Source organism: Thermobia domestica, chromosome 9 (genome assembly GCF_964235325.1).
Source record: "Thermobia domestica chromosome 9, izTheDome1.hap1.1, whole genome shotgun sequence".
Classification (NCBI taxonomy): domain Eukaryota; kingdom Metazoa; phylum Arthropoda; class Insecta; order Zygentoma; family Lepismatidae; genus Thermobia; species Thermobia domestica.
The window spans coordinates 50740120-50758180 of NC_137462.1; the positions used below are offsets into that span (position 1 = coordinate 50740120).

At 34.7% G+C, this 18061-nt stretch overlaps 1 long non-coding RNA gene across 1 annotated transcript in view; it reads left to right on the forward strand.

Annotated features, from left to right (window-relative positions):
- Nucleotides 1-12911, forward strand: part of LOC145693990 (uncharacterized) — a 38127-nt gene extending 25216 nt beyond the window's left edge. Inside the window, exons 2-4 of the long non-coding RNA XR_014132876.1 lie at nt 2802-2880; nt 6259-6384; nt 12643-12911. This is a non-coding gene — a long non-coding RNA (uncharacterized LOC145693990). The remainder of the gene's footprint in view (nt 1-2801; nt 2881-6258; nt 6385-12642) is intronic.
- The last annotated feature ends 5150 nt before the right edge of the window (nt 12912-18061 follow it).

The following is an 18061-nucleotide window of genomic DNA, read 5'->3' on the forward strand; positions in this document are numbered from 1 at the left end:
AAGCAAGAGCTCACCACGAGGAGGTAGCTGGACTGCGAGCTCCACCCACTCCAAATTATCATAGAAAACAGAAGTTTACTAAGAGGCTAGCCAGGATTTTCTTTTAGTTTTCTCCTTTACCTTTATAGTCACTTTTTGTTTGAAATGTCGGCATATGTCCTCTAGATTTAAATTTTCCTTTGATGCAGCCCTCACGTGCGCTGGCGCCGGAAACGGAAGAAGCAGCCTCTGTAACAATTTTCACAAGTCGCCCTACACATTGGGTGTGACAAGGGAAGTCTTGAAATTCTACTTTTCTTTTTGTTTTTAATGTATTCATCTACTTCTTCATTTGTCATCTTCTTGGTCAGCGGAGGCTCGTGGAGGGAGCATGAAGCCCAATCAATCATCTCATAGTATTGCTCTGCATTAAAATTAATGACTCGTACAACAAAAGTTCGTATTCTCTTGCCTTTTGTCAATTCTCTTGCTTTCTTAATTCTTCTCCAGCCAAGACTTCTGATGTCTGGATTTTGATCTGTTACTAAAGCCAGCAGAAGATTTTCAGGGTGAGCAAAAAATGCATTTTGTTGAATGACCCTATCAGTCAGATTTCTCAAGTGGTATGGAAGAAATCGGGACAAGTGGATCATATTCCAGAGGTGTCGGGCTCCGTCAGTTATCAATGGTTTCTTCTTGATCTCAAACCACACCAGAAGTTGCAGCTGTTCAGAGGGGTGGGGTGTGCTTCTTGCAAAGTACAAAGTGCAATGAACGTGTACGCACAGGTGTCGTTTGAGATCAAGAAGAAACCATTGATAACTGACGGAGCCCGACACCTCTGGAATATGATCCACTTGTCCCGATTTCTTCCAGACCACTTGAGAAATCTGGCTGATAGAGTCATTCAACAAAATGCATTTTTTGCTCACCCTGAAAATCTTCTGCTGGCTTTAGTAACGGATCAAAATCCAGACATCAGAAGTCTTGGCTGGAGAAGAATTAAGAAAGCAAGAGGATTGACAAAAGGCAAGAGAATACGAACTTTTGTAGTACCAGTCATCAATTTTAATGCAGAGCAATACTATGAGATGATTGATTGGGCTTCATGCTCCCTCCACGAGCCTCCACTGACCAAGAAGATGACAAATGAAGAAGTAGATGAATACATTAAAAAAAAATAGTAGAATTTCAAGACTTCCCCTGTCACACCCAAGGTGTAGGGTGACTTGTGAAAATTGTTACAGAGGCTGCTTCTTCCGTTTTCGGCGCCAGCGCACGTGAGGGCTACATCAAAGCAAAATTTAAATCTAGAGGACATATGCCGACATTTCAAACAAAAAGTAACTATAAAGGTAAAGGAGAAAACTAAAAGGAAATCCTGGCTAGCCTCTTAGTAAACTTCTGTTTACTATGATAATTTGGAGTGGGTGGAGCTCGCAGTCCAGCTACCTCCTCGTGGTGAGCTCTTGCTTATTTTCATAGCACAATTAGCAATGAAAATAAGCGAAGAGATGGACAGAGACTGAGAAACGATAATAAATTTGAACGCTAAAAAACCGAGTTTTAGTGTTTTATATCGAGAAACTATCGAAAAAATTCAAACAGAAAAGAAATTAGGAAAAATCCATAGAAAGAAAGGAATTTTAGCCGAAAATCACTTTTCTAGCCAAAAATAATACGTAAATAACATAGGATCCCCCCTTGAGGCACAAATTTAATATATTTTCCAGAAACAAATGAGAAAGTACTTTAACCTACAAATAATTACATAAAATAATCAATTATTAAGAATTTTGTGAAATTGTTGTGCGTGGTTGCATAACCAAAACTTCAAAGTCGATGCGCGCCACCTAAACGACCTCCAAAAAATCTGAAAAAAATCTGGCGTCTTTCTGGTCACAAATGGCCACTTCTCCGCACTACCCACCTTAACATTTCGAAAAAAGTTTTTTTCGGTACACCCTACTATTGATCCCAAATTAAATTTTAGCACTGATGCACGGCGGAATTCTGTTTAATCTATTGCATAAAACTTGGATACACGAACTATTACAAAGGAATATGAATGCATAAACTATTTATATTAACAGGAAAAGATAAAAGGATAAATATTTATTGCTATATAGATTAGTTTCTAAAATAGTAAGTTCAATCTAAGTAAATGAACATGAAGAATTTGAATTACATACTCCCCCGCATGCCGTACAAAAGATGCTCCTTGCACGTGCTTAATATATTCAAATGTGAATATGTAAAACCTTCCAACGTTATTAGTTATTTCTAGAAAGGAGTTATGTACAATCTCATTCAATTCTTCAATGTTATCACACCTAAGTATATCAGCTATTCCAAATGCTCAACTGTAATTTTGTTCCTTTGAATCATCTTCCTACTACATAATTTATTTATTGTTACATTATTTTGTTTATTTTATGAAATCCTACCTATAAATTGAAACTTTTACAGGCAGTTAATCGGTAACTACCGAAATAAGCAACGACCAGTATCCATCAACCACTTCAAAGAATAAATATCATACATTTCTTTAATTTCTTGTTAACAAGAGTTCCTAATGTCTGTGTGGATATTGGAGTATTTCTAATTTTACAATTCTTCTTTTAAAAGATCAACATTTAATATTACCTCGATGTTCAACTTAGTCTTCCAACAATGTTGATGCTGTTCTTTTTCAAAAAACAATAATAATAATAATAACAACAACAACAATAATAATAATAATAATAATAATAATAATAATAATAATAATAATAATAATAATAATAATAATAATAATAATAATAATTTTATTTACCTTTCAGGTTTGACTGTTGAAGATGGGAAAATCAGTTGTGATGTTTTGCGTTCTCTTGTTTCTCACCTCCCTTGACTTCTCTGCGGGTAAGTGAACATATAGAGGTATAAGTGCACTAAAATTACTAAAACTACGTCAATATTCAAGTATAACTAATTGGGATAAATTGTGAATTATAATGCTCATTTGAAAAGGAAAGATGTATTTATATGCGCGGGGAAAGTTAAAATAGTATGTCGTTCCTAGTTAATTATATTGTGGATTTTATCTTGTAAATGTTTCATATTTAATATCTCTATATGATACACGGAATCATCAGCATTTCTTGGATGAAATGTTTCTATTTTAAATTTATCTTTGGCTTTGCTCATTTTAATGACACTACTAAATTTTAACCATATTTCCTTAAATGTTTGATTTTACAAATATATTAACCATAAGTAGAAGAAAGATATCTTAGCTGTTGTATGTATATAGAAGTGTACAGTTATCCTGTATCACATAGTGTCTGATAAAGCCAAAGAGTTAGTTGTCGAAACTGTTACACGTGTTGAATTTTAATGAAAATATAATATGAATTTGGTTCAGCAAATAATTAGTTTATATTTAATAAATTAGGAGGCAGTATGCGCTATTCGTCTTAATATGATATAGTAACATTTAAACTAATAGGTTAAAAAGTTTAAATTTTTTGATGTGCACACATCTCAAGGTGTATACGGTTTGACATACTCTACTATATCCCAAACATAACAGGAAACCAACTTAACATACAACCGTGTTTCCTTAAAGGCGTGTTATTACAGATTACAAAAATACACGTAAAACGAACTATTTACCATCACATTTGATAATCAGCCTTGCAGGGTAAGGACCTTTAAGTATAACCAGTTTCCAATTTTTCGTCTCATCTATATGAATGGTACCCAAAGCACATTAAATGTGTATGTAATATTAAGGTAATGATATATAGTATATCGAATGGACGTAGAAAAAAATACAACGAAATAAAAAAATTAAAATTATTTAAATGTATGCCAAAAAATACTTAAGATAGTAAAGACTTCTTCAAGAAAACTGACCGGTCATGGTATAATCCACCACAGGCAAGTAAGAGACATTGCATATTCTAACGTCATAACTTTAACTTCAACATGTTCAGATGTTACAAAGTTCAACCATGGTACCTATGCAAGTAGTGCGACCTGGAAGGAGTGAAGCACATTTCAGTATTTTAAATATAGTGCCCGACGTTGTTATAGTTCTCACTTTTAATTTATGTTAAAACTAATCTCCAATTTCTTGGTGGTGGCTAATCTGCATCTGGAGGAGTTTGAACACAAAATTATATAGTCATCATCACTGAAGTAAACACATTTCTATAGACAAGAGTTGACAACTTATTCTGTTTAAAAGCACGGACAAGAGTCACTATGAACGTTTCTTGACTTAATAAACGCCATTACTCTAACATCAATTTTAGTATGGAAATAGAAAACGACGTCAGCTTACCAGTTTTGATCATCCTTAATTGATGAAGACGAGATGAGAGCCTTGGACATACCCTGCACTGGAAACATAACCATACGGAAATTTAAGTTCACAGAAATTGCATGCGTCACAAGTCTCAATGCATAGCAGTAATGAGCACTTCTTTTGCACAAAGGATTTGAAATCTGAAATGAAAAAAACCTTACAGGCAGATGTCAAGCATATGAACATAATCTTTCAACAAAACGACTACAACAGTTCCGGCATAAGAAGGAGTATAAAACAGAACACCAACTTGAAGGAAAAAAGAAGAACCAAGAGGAAGAATACATCTTTCAGATATGGCACAACTTAAACGAAAATTCCTCAGAAACCTACAAAAAACAAAAGATATACTTCATATCTATAAACCTAATAAACGCAGGACTATAGTATCAGTGAAAAGCGATTCAGGGAGTGGGATACCACGCGTGTACCGCAATCAATGTGAGTTCTGTAGACAAGATATGGGGCAGCTAGACGCACAGTTGACACTAGACGAAAAGAACATTAAATCAAAAGAAACGAAGCCGAAGCCTCAGGATTGGCAGAGCATAGCATTATTGAAGAACAACATTTGTTTCTCTTAAACAATTTTGATAACAAGGTGTTGAGACTACCGGGAGACAAAATGAAAGAAGCGATATTAACACTAGAATATAGTATCTACCTCTATTTAATAATCTCAATCAAGATTATGATCACTCGTCCTTAGGCACAATTCATTTCAGCTGGAGTTCAATTTTACTCAGGCTTACTTTTCAAAATTCCTCTCACACTCACGAGTTCTTGTACTCATTTCTCTCACTAATCTCAGTTTGATTTGTGCTCGTCCGTACTCTGTTTCTCATTATAAAGAAAAGGGGCTACCTGTAACCGATTATATCTCCCAAGGATGTGCTTTACTTTTTTTAAGTTTCTACTCAGACAGAGGTACTATAAATTTACTAGGTCATATATATATATATTTAGCAAAATAGATAAAAATATGCCATATTGTCTTCAGACTTTTATTCAATTAGAAGAAACGTCCTTATGTTTATTACTATTAGAATTATGGATTATCAGTCTGGGTTCTAGTGGCTGTGTTAGAACGTCAAATACGAAAGATATGATTCCCTGAAAGATCGCAGTTTAAGAAAATTGTGGATGAAGAATCGGCTTTTATATATTAAGGGTTGCAATTAAATTCTTTTTAGTTTTTTTTCATATATAGAATTTCTGATAATTCAGGGAATAATCTCATAACGAAACTCATTCAATAATATAAAATACCAACCGAAAGGTAGCAAACAGAGTGACACAGATTTCACTATAACTTTTTGAGGGTCAGTTAGTTTTGTCAGATATGATCATTTAACAAGACATTGATTAACAGAAATAAGTATATCTAGGTAAATTTCATCGGGGGAAATCTTCGATCTAAATAATAGATTCTCCTTATGAAACCTCTTGGGTATTGGAATAATGTAATATATATGATAAAAATTCCTGTGATAATTTTATTTTGTTCAAAGATGGGGATAAACTACGTATTTGCATTTCCCACTTTACGGCTCCTTTTATATGCCTATTATAGTTGGAAATAGTTCAGATGGATTTGTGCACTACTGGGTGATGAAGGGAAAAAGGTGATAACAATAACTAATAAAATTGTGTAACAAAATGTGGAAGGAGTATTGAAATATTAGTAAAAGACGACACATACGTGTTTATCCACGTGCTTTACTGAAAGTAATTGGGTTTCGTATTGATTATAAATCTGATGGAACTAAATAAATATTTTTGAATGTTTATTGATATTGACGACAACCACTATCAATATCCTTTGATCTACCTGTTATCTACTACGACTCCAAAATATATGCCACTATTATTTTAAGGCACTACAATATAAAGTTCGATTTTTTACCTTGTAACTTTATGTATTGCAGGAGTACTATGCACTCGTTTTTATTGTCAGCATTTTCCAGATGCACTATGCTTATCCTTTCTTAATCTATATAAGTGCAGTGATTATCTAAATCCTCCAACTCCCACACAAGCACCTCCTACTCCAGGTCAGTATATTACTTTAATGCGTAATTTAATAGAAGTGGCTTAAATTTTATGGTAATTAATATATTTACTTATAACCATGCATATTCAAAATTAAAATCTTACCATTGATTACTAAACATAGCCATTGATTATTAATAGTTATGTGGTAATGGGTAAGGCAAGAGTGAGGACATTTTTGCCTTAATGAAAAAGCCAATGATGGACACATGCTGAATAAGGAAAATTCAAATTGAAAGATCTCCAAGTGTCGCTCTCAGATAAAAATACTAAAATATTCAGATATAAATCATTTTAACCCTTATCCCAGCAAGACATTTTTGTAACGTTAAGGGGCAACCGGGGACTGTGAGGCCCAGTATATATTTTAAAAGCAGAATACACAAAATCAATGCCTATTGTCACTTACTGTTCAGACTAGTCTTGAATGTACCGCTATATATTTTTGTCAAGTAACGAAACTTCGTGTCACGCTTTTGTAAGCCAACCAAGCAGAATAGCAAATCCGGTCCAGACATTTTTGTAATGTAAACGGGCAACCGGGGCCTGTCAGGACCAGTATATAATTTAAGTGCAGAATACTCAAAATTTAATGTCTGTTGCCGCATACTGTTCCGACTAAAGGTTACAATAGTCAAGTGTTCAATATATAATTATGTGACAATTTGATCTAATATTTGACAGGAATTTCACTAACGTTATATGGGGCCTCCTAAGCCAAGGTTGCCCGGTTAAGTCATGAAAAGATTTTCAAATTAAAAAAAAAGGCTTTACTAACTCGATATGTTCATGATTTTAACTTCAACGAAAGATAGAAGAATTCAGTATTTTATGTCTTCGAAATATGTATGGTTATTGACAAATTTTAGACAAATGAAGCTACTGGGCCTGGAAGGTCCCGGTTGCCAGGATAAGGGTTACGTACGAAAGTCAAATCGGAGCTCACGAAAAGACTACAGCAATAAGTAGTAGCATACGAAAATACACGTATAACTAGAATTATACTAAGAAATTGAAGCAATGATATAAAACCGAAAACAATGCGCAGCATATCAGATCAGTTACCTACTCTATTCTTGCGAGATCTGATAAGAACTTCACATTGGAAAGCATTGTCGCCAAAATTTATCTATTTCTTCAGCAGCAATAAATAAGGTTTGGAGCCTGAGTAGCCAGGATATAGCACTATTATGTTACGATTTTCAGGCGGATAATATATTTTTCCAATATGTACACTTAGTAAATTGCATTACATATGACTATCTTAGATAAGAGTGTCAGATAAAGAGAGGTGTCACTTCACCGCATGTTAATGACTGTTACGCAGTGATGTCTCCCAGCATCCAAAACAGACTTCATAGATTGACATTTACGTTATTCGCGGGGCTTAGAATTCACTATGCGGCCAGTCTACACCGGATAAACGAGACAGATTCGAGAACATATAATGGTCTGCTTCTTCAAGTGTGTTTCCTTAAATGCTTATTTATACCGGCACATAACAGACAACAACAACGTAATAAAGCTGGTTCAGATTTTTGTATTTTTTCAGAACGTCCTGATCTCAAGTGTCTTTTCTAAAAACCTATTGAATTATTGTAGTAACAGTTTATGAATAAGGCCAGATACGCAAACGACAGAGCTTAACTTGAGGGGTGGGATCGACATAATTAACCACCACCCAGTTTTCAGTGCATATATCCAAGCACCTCAAACGAAATTAGAAATCAATCTGATACAAACCCTTGGAAAAAATGTAACCTTTTTAAGCTTCGCACATAAATCTAATACGTCCTGGAACTTTTCTAATTACGCTGGAATTTTATGGAATGTCTCGTTACTACTGTGTTATTTGGTGTGGAGACCTTTAAAGATCGTATGTAAGTGAATTGAATAGATCAAGGAGAGAAAGACGTGTAGCAAAAAAAAAAAAAATTGAATCACAAAAGTAGCAAGTGAGATCCTTAACAGCAAACAAGCCCTGTTTTCTTTATATCAATAATGGTATGCATATCTGTCATACATCTGGACACGGCCCTCGGCAAGCGGCCAGGTGAGTCAGAAAATATTATTTCTGGAATTAATATATTTATGAATTTCTAGATGGTACTGGGTAATTATAGCCTTTTTGTTTCTGCATAAAGACTCACACGTAAATTCGTATCTAGCTGAATACCAAGATAATACAGTGTCAAATAGTGTAAGTAGAGGTGAAGAAAATAATGAATTCGCAATCAAATTGTAATACTATTTTGGCCTAAATAGGCTACTATGAACAAAGTAAAACTATAGAATTAGCATCGCAACGGTATTGGAAGAACTCAAAGCGTATCTCAAATTTGCGGATAAAAAATGTATTGTAGTCACATAAAATGTCTGCAGAAAAGCAATCTAAAAATGAAACTGTTTCAACAAATGTGAGGAAATGTCCAGGATATACAACTGCTTGTAAACTAGAAACTTCCTTAGAAGAATAATTGTACATATTGTTTTGAGTGAAATCGAAAGCATGTTGCCCGACTAGCAAAAGGTGGAACTGTCTAGAAGTACCGTAAATGTATCCGGAGAGGCAACAATTCATATGATTCAAGGATAAATTTGGCGGTCACAATACCTAAAAAATGCAAAGGAGCATTGTTGGAACTCACATACACTTGCGAAAAGTGTCAGTTATTTAATGGTTATCAAAACTTTGGCACCCGGTTGGCTGTGGAAGTCTGTCTTAAAGATTATCACCCATACGAATTTCAAAATGTCACTTCTGCTGGAGGTTCTTATGAACTTTCACACATGGCTACAAAGACCCTAGTCGTACAGGTATTTACATGACTATATTTCCAAAAATATTTCATAAACACATTGATATTATAAATCAAATACATATGATCAAGACGCTGACGATGAAAATGAGTTCTTGAGGCCTGCTTTCAGGGTTAAAAGTATTTTCAATAGTGGATCATATGGATTAAAATTCACAAGGAAACTATGTTGCGCCTTGAACTTACATAAATGAATGTAAAAGATATAAACAAATTCATTATCTTGTCATTATTATTAATTATCATAATATAATCAGCATCAAATTGACCATTGCTTCTGGCCCACAAGAGAATGTTTTACATTCTAAGAGATTATATATGACACTAAAGGTATTACCTCTTCATGGAATTACTAAAAATGCCGCAAGCGCTGGATCAAATTAAATACGTTCCTGACCGTTACATCTATTAAATATAGTTATTAGTAACATACTGAAGATTTCTGGAAATGCAATATTGTCAAATATGAGAGGTTACTGTGAGTTATAGAAATTATGATTGTAAAATACGACAATTACACCAATATGAAAGATTATGTTGTCTTGAAGTGAATAGGTGCACCGGAATGTATTTTGTCCGCCGAGTCTAAAAATAATATTTAAAACATTGTGCTATGTTAGTTTTTTCACTAATCACTACTTTGAATATAAAAATTCAAAAAAACATATTTAAAAAAAACTTGTTGATATATGACAACCTTCCTAAAATGTTCCACAGCATCCTATAACTCCAGAATGATTTGTAGGCCGCACCTACATATTTCTGAGAATTGGTAAAGTCTCAGAAAGGAAGGAACCAGCATCAAGTTAATGAGACCCCAACAAGGGTGAGGAATGTACATTAGATAAAATGAGCCGTTATTTTACTCTGCACCCTTGACAATGATGAGATATTTCTACCATAAAATACACTTTTACTTGAAGACTACTGTAGAAGAGTTTAATAATTATCTTTGTACTAGCATACTAGAGATCCTTCTATCGAGAGATAAGAAATTGATCTTCATTACATAAATGGCAAATGAGTTCGGTAGTTTACCGAGTTTTCAAAATGGTAAAACGAGAGGTAATCCATGATTTACAGTTCAGAACAGTTACCGAGACCATTGCGAGAGTTTCAATTTCACAGGAATCCTTATCTGGGAAATAAACGTTTTCTTAATTGAGTTTGAACCTGTAAGGAAGTAACCATCTCAAAATCTCTTGTCGTGGCGAATTCTCTGTCGTGGCGAGGAATTTGAAGCTTAAAATATACAAAACGATAATCATGTCTGTTGTTATGTATGGCTGCGAAACATGGTCACTTACTCTGAGGGAAGAACATAAACTGAAAGTATTTGAGAACAAGATCCTGAGGCGAATATTCGGACCCAAGAGAAACTGGAATGGGGAATGGCGGTAACTTCATAACGAGGAACTACATAATTTATATGGTTTACCCAACATTGTTAGGGTCATCAAGTCTAGGAGGCTTAGGTGGGCGGGTCATGTAGCCAGATTGGAAGAAAGTAGAAACGCTTTCTATGTCTTGACTGGAAGACCAATCGGAAAACGACCATTAGGAAGACATAGGCGCAGATGGGAGGACAATATTAAGATGGATTTCCCAGAGAAAGGAATACAAAGTAGAAACTGGATGCAGTTAGCTAAGGTTAGAAGTCAGTGGAGATCTTTTGTGAACACGGCATTGAACCTACGGGTTCCGTACACCATAGAGTTAGTTAGTTAGTTAGTTTAAGCCCGTAACCATTTCAACCCCTACTTCGTCCTCAAAACAGTCTGGCACGTGAAACTTTATGACGTAGCAAGTTATCTCAAAAATGCTCCAGCATGTCGCGAAAGAGCGTCAAGAGTGAAATTTTGAATCAAACTCTTTTTTCGACAAAATGTTAGTATTCATGTCTCTTCAACTGATCCACTACTGACAAACTGAAATAATACAGATAAAATGTACAGAGATTACGTACAGCTGGTTTCAATACTTTTGAGTGAGTAGAGCTAGTTATATAACTTGTCATCACATATTTACTTTCAAATCAAAACTTCATAAGCGTAGCATTCGTGACTATATGGTGAAACTGATAAAAAGAAACTCTTGATTCGGTATTACTTTAAGATACGTGTAGAGTCAAGCCTGTCATAAAAACATATTCAGGAAATGTGTATAGTTGGCCTATTGTTGAAGGATCCCATGTGAGACTGGAATCATTCTTTATTATAATACATCTCTTAAATGGCAAAGAGAAAAAAGATATTACTTCGTGATAATAGAGAAAAGGTAGAAAATATCAATAGGAACTACATACACACAACTAAAAATAATAACACATGAAGCTAGCAAATTTTTTCTTCAGTGTGCGTGTCTTAGATCACACGCTTTTCCTTCTCATAAGGGCAATCTCACTATGAGAATATAGATCTGAAATCTAACTCAAGTAATGAACACAACCCAAAAATTAGAGAAAAAGATCATTTTCTATTTTGCAATAAGATATGAAGATTCTTTTCATTTCAGTGTAAATATATTTAAAAGATACTCCGTATTCTTTTGTTCTCTACACACATCGGTTCAAAGTTTCATAGTTGAGACAAATGGTTTTGAACAATGAGCTTTCCTTTCTTACTTAATACGTAATCCATGCTGAAGGTTTTTTTCTATAACATCTTAAAACTTTTTTCATTTTTATCTGTATGTGAGTTGTGTTATGTATGAGGGTGTTAATGAGGGTGTTAATACACTTCCTAAGTCCCATTTCTTGAAACAATTGAAATTACTAAACCATAAAACTTTCTAAGAATCATGTTGTATAGTGAGAAAAAATTCTCTACACATTCAATACTCAACTAAGTTATAGGATTTTCTTTTCTATGTGTCATCATTAGAGAAAGTTAGTTGAGAGTTTAAAAAGTGTTTAATGTATCGTCCGAGTACCATCAAGATGTTTTCATTTCTACTTGAAATAAATTATTTTTGGATCCCGATCCCAAATCAATGTTTTAGGTGCAATTCTCTAGAAAATGAAAATGCTTATTTATGTTGTTTCTTTAAATAGCTATTCTTGAAATTAATCATATTAGGTATGCAATATCAGGAATTCTTAGAGGATAATTTGTGAAAAAATATAGGCTGCTTCTTGTAAATAATAACGTTCAAACAAGAAAGATAAGCCACAGTAAATTCTGTGTATGAAATAGCACAATGTGAATCAATGTTTACCATGTAGTGATTGGATATAACTTTGAGTAATTGTGAATGTTTTATTCAAAATTTAAATATAGATTTTCATATATATATATATATATATATATATATATATATATATATATATATATATATATATATATATATATATATATCCAAACTAGACGATTTTTGGACATCTGGTGTAATATTCTGTTCATTGTAAGACATGTTATATTTATATTTTTCATATTTTTTCAGCACCTAAACCAGCAAATCGAGGACAGTTACTATCAGATTACTTCTACTAGTACAAATAAGATCAGAATCAAGCTAACGGAAAATGGACAATGTTTATTTATAGAAGGAATCAATGGTGATAGAATGATACTCCTTATTCACGCATTCATAAACTATGTTCCAGTGAGTCTGGATAATTACCTTTCTGATTTTGCGTCCAGTTATCTTCAAACACTATAAGGTTAGAAAATGTACTGTTAGAAAACATACTGGGACAATAAAATGAAAATAACAACAAAAAATATTTTTCGCTTCTTACAAAACCATTAATGTCGGGTATCATGAATTTTGGTTATTTCGTATCCTAATGTTCCTTGTAGATTATGTTCGCAATCACGATATTATTGTTGTATTCCCTGATCATTGTATGAAGTTTCTTCTCTTACTTGTTTTATCATTACTACAACCCAATATAAAAATTACTTTAACAGTTACGAGAATAATAAAGAACTGGATGATGCACATAATGAACAACATATATATAGAGAGATCTTTTCAATGCCTGATACAAACAGAATTATATAACTTGAAATGCAATGTGGTAGATTTGAAGCTATACTCCTGATCAAAAACAACATAATTAATATGTTTAATTATCCTCTAAGAGCACCTCTGTCTTAAAAGACTCTCAACGTCTTCGACGTTGCGATTTGTAACCTTAAAATCTGAGTGTTCGTCAGAAAGTTTCCAGACTTTCTGAGCCGGTCATCATTATTTTAAGGTAGAATTAAATTTTATTGAAATTTAATTCTTGCGGGATCTTATGCTGCAATTTGTACCATACTGGTGTTTATGATACATTGCGTTATATTTCTCCTATACAAGTTTTTTCCTCCGCCTTCTTTCTTTTTTCTGCTTTTCAAGTCTGGAGGCATTGTAGAACACGTTACGTTTGGATTCACACTTTTCTGCGTCGAGACATAAGAAATAATGACGTCATAAATTTAAACAATAAATTGTCTTCTGTTAGGCCTAAGATCATATTTTTGTCGGGCTTATTTTTGTACTTGAAACATTGAATTTTAGGTAAACATTCAGTCCACAGACTAGTAGTTATCAGATTATTTTCAAGATTATGCGTTAGCAGAATGGAGGTCCAGAGGGTCAAAAAGTTAAAAAAAATGATATTAGTAGCAACAAATCCCTTTTACACTATTTCTACGCATCAAATACGTGATTGAGACATGTAAATGGTACCGTCTGAACGGCAGTTCTATTATGAAGAGAATGAAGGGAGAATCATGATCCTAGGGTAATTAGGAATGTCTCAGGAATTTTTTCCAAAATATCCTTCTGTATAAAGGAATATGAGATATTGTCGGTATATTTTTTCGCGAGCTTACTTTTGCACCTAGAAGATTGAAATTTTGCACATATATTCAGTCCATAAAGTATTATTTATCAGATGTCTTCAGAACTCTGCCTTAAAGCAGGGAGGTCCAGAGGGGCAAAAAAAAATAGGATATTTTTACCAAAACATCCGTTTTTTGGGATTTTCGAACCTCAGGTACATTATGGAGAAATCTGAGTGGCACCATCAGAAAGACAGTTCTAATCTGAAGAGAATGATTGATGGATTACGATCCTAGGATAATTAGGATGTCTCAGGGATTTTTTACCTGACATGAGGGCCTTTTCTGGTAATCTGGGGTATTGTGGGAGTAGTAATCGCCCCACTTGAGGCAAATTTTTCCGCCCCTGTAGCGTGGCACTCGTCACCGCCGCCAAAATTTTGCGCCCTGGGCGCCCGGCAACCATTTTGGGGTTACATGTTATGACGTCATAGGGTCCCGTGATGTTAGGCAATGCCTTTTTTGGGTTACGTGATGTTAGGCCATGCCTTTATGGATTACGTTTTGTTAGGCCTCGCCTTTCTGGGGGGGGGTGGTAGTTTCACCGAGGGGATTGATTTTGTTTTCTTTTACGGCATAAAATTTTGGAGATCGTTACTTTTTAATGAAATACATGTGTATGTATAGTTTACATTGCGATATATATTTTCAATTTTTGCGCCCCGGCGCCCCTAGGCCACACCCCGTCCGCCTTTATGGGGTAGGTAGTTCATTTTGTTCCCTTTTACGGTATACAATTTGGTGATTTTTACCTTATGATGGAGTACTGGTGTATGTATAGCTTATTTTGTTTTACTTGATTTTAACTTTTGCGCCCCTGGAGTGTGACGCCCGCTGAAATTTTGCGCCTCCGGCCCCTTTAGTTTACATAGTTTACTCTCCGCCTTTGTGGGGTAGTTTCACGTATGGGTTTATTTGTTTCCTTTTATGGTTATAAATTTGAAGAATGTTATTTTTTACCTTATAGGATGTATATATAGCCAACTTTATTTTTGTTCCCTTTGATGCGCCCCTGCGCACAACCTTAGCATTACGTCATGGGGTCACGTGGTGTTAGGCTTTATGAGTAGACCTACCGAAGGGTTCAATTTTCTTTTCTTTTATGGTTATAAAATTTTGGAGATTGTTATTTTTATTTCTTACCTTATAGGTTGTATGTAATAGTCCGTTTCATTTGACGAGTATTGATTTGGAGCCTTATTACGTTATATGGAAGTGTATTTAAAATTATTCCCTTAAATTGATAAGTACTTTGTGATCCATTTTGTTCTGCTTCATGGGGTGAAAATGGATACTTTGCAATCGTCCTAAGTTCGATTCTTGGTGCTAGTTTAGGAAATGTTGAATTTAACGTCCCCGCGAAACGATGAGAAATGATAGGACGAAACAGGGGTAAACATTAACTTACTTGACTGAGGATTGAAGCAGGGACCTCACACATTAGAGACAAGCACTAAGCGACCGTGCGCCATTGAGAAGTTTTAGTTTGTTGATTACTACGTTATAGACAATGTAATGGTCCCGAGTTTGATTCTTGATGCTAGTGTTAGGAAATTTTAACGTCCCCTCGAAGCTGATCGAAAGGATGATGATAAGGAATGGTGAAATGAGAAAACATCATAAACTTACTTAGCTGTGGATTGAAGCAGAGACCTCACACATCTGAAATAAGCGCTGAGTCACCATGGCCCATTTTTTTGTGCTAGCAGTTTTGCGTATGAAAAGAACATGATCAGATTATCTTACATTACACATTTCTGCTCGTTGTTACGCATAGAAGTTTGTTATTGTGTAATTGCAGAATCTGCTTATACTACATCAGATTTTTCATCAGCTGACGGACTTTTAAAGCTCAATTTTACATTTATATCAAAAGACAGTTTCGTAACATATCGATGAGTGTTACATTTTTCAATCAAGTTTAAGAAAAATGAATCAGATTTTAGATGTGTTAATTTGAATGTCGTAAGAAACTAACGAGTCAACGGTATGATGTCACGATCAAAATTGTGATACTAGATGTCGTAACAATTGACGTGTAAGAAGAAAAACGTGAATAATGTCACAACCAATCAGATTGTTTCTTACATCACGTTTCGGCTCATGATACATGATGAAATCTGTGTTTCATTGGTTCTCCGTGATTTTATTGATTCATTTCCTCATTTCTGATTGGCTGATAGTGATGTCACTTTATAGTTGAACACGTTTCAGACCTAAATAAAATTCTTAATTTCATTTTTCAAGTCCTATTTCACGAAGATCTTGAAATTGAACAGGTGTACCTCTTGTGTCAGCGTGACTTTACTAAGTTCCTTGAATTTGCGGTAAGTATCAACTGTGTTTCTTAATACCCGTGGAGTGTTTCTTAAAACATATTACGCATGAGGATACCATTGTTGTTACTGTTTTTAATTTAGCATGAAATATTTAGCAAAATGGAAGAATTAGTGGGAGTACCCTCACTTACTTGACCGGGGCCGAATCAGGAATCCCACACATTAGGAGTCAGCACGAGAAATTTGTTGATTTTAATTTAACGTCCCTTCAGTAGTGGGGCTAGGAATACAGCTTAATGTTGAATCTGAGCGCATACTGAGTGTTGAACCCGGGATGGAGGTGTGTAACGCTAACTACTTAGCTATGAGGAAGCTCAGTTTTTGAAAGTTACAATTAACGTATACAAAAGTTTAGTTTTTTCAAAAAAAAAAAAAAACTACGGACGAGTTTGTTCCCTGAAAGTGAGACGTGGACCTTCAGTTTAATGTGGGATCTGATCTCCCGCCGGGAAACGATTCGAGTCTTCCTTGCCTTAGCTCGAGAAAAGCAAGCGCATGAGATTTTTTTTTCGTTTCAAGTTCATCATATGTTTAAAGTTCAGTGTGAAGGGAAAAATGATTCTCTCAGCACAGTTAGAAACAATTTCATTCCTTTTTTTATCACTACAGAAAGTTAGGTCAGTTACATTTTGGTCCCGGGTTTGATTTCCAGTATGACGACAATAAAAATTTTTAACAGTTGGACTGTTTGAAATATGACAATACTTTTAGGATTGGTCGTGTAGTCATTTGATACAGTTAAACGTATTAGCGATCTCTGAATTCAATTTTAATTCGTGCGTTTTTTTCTCTCGTTTTAGATATTTGTTTTCTTTGCCTATTTCTTTTTGTTTACCTTACCTTTTTTCCTATTTGAATATGGCTACTTCTGGCTTTACTGTCGTGCGAGAAATCAATAGACATTATCGGCATTTTAATCTTGAAGGAAGAATGCTGGAAATTCAAGTTAATGCTCCGACCAGTGACACCGATATTGTTGAGTGGGTTCAGACCTCCTTTCAACAGATGTTGGATTATTTATTGGAAAATGTTGACGAATCATCGACGGTTGGATTATCGGTTTTATCTCATGATGAGAAGAACAAACCGTTTTATTTATCTTCCCGGCGTGCAAGTAATCTGACACTGGAAACTTTATGGGCTTCCCTCGATCGCATCCTTCAAAGTAACGATAGTTTTCTCATGAACGAACCGTTCATTGTACATTTTCATCATGTGGATGTGCCCCGTGGATTTGGATTAGTGCGTCGAGGTCTTTTATCAAACGACGAATTATTAAAGTGCAAGAAAGGCACCTACGAAAGGCAATCACAATTGGCTTATGCAATTGTGATTGCTATTGGATTGAAAAAATATAAAGATACAAATCAGAAACTGTACTATCAATATCGCAAACAGCTCAGGTTTGTTGTTTTTCCAGACGTACTTGAACTTTTGTCTTGACCCTCAGTGAATTTAGATCATGGGGGATCCGTGGAAGAACTACGACAATTGCAACGCTACTTGACAAATTATAAACTTACCGTATACACCAGCTTCTCCGGAGAAGATATTCTTTATGAAGGGCCTGGTGGCGAAGACAAAATTCCAATCAATTTAATGTGCATCAATTCTCATTATGACATCATCACGTCATTAACGTCTGTTTTTTCTACTAAGTACTATTGTGCTGCATGCCACAACAAATAT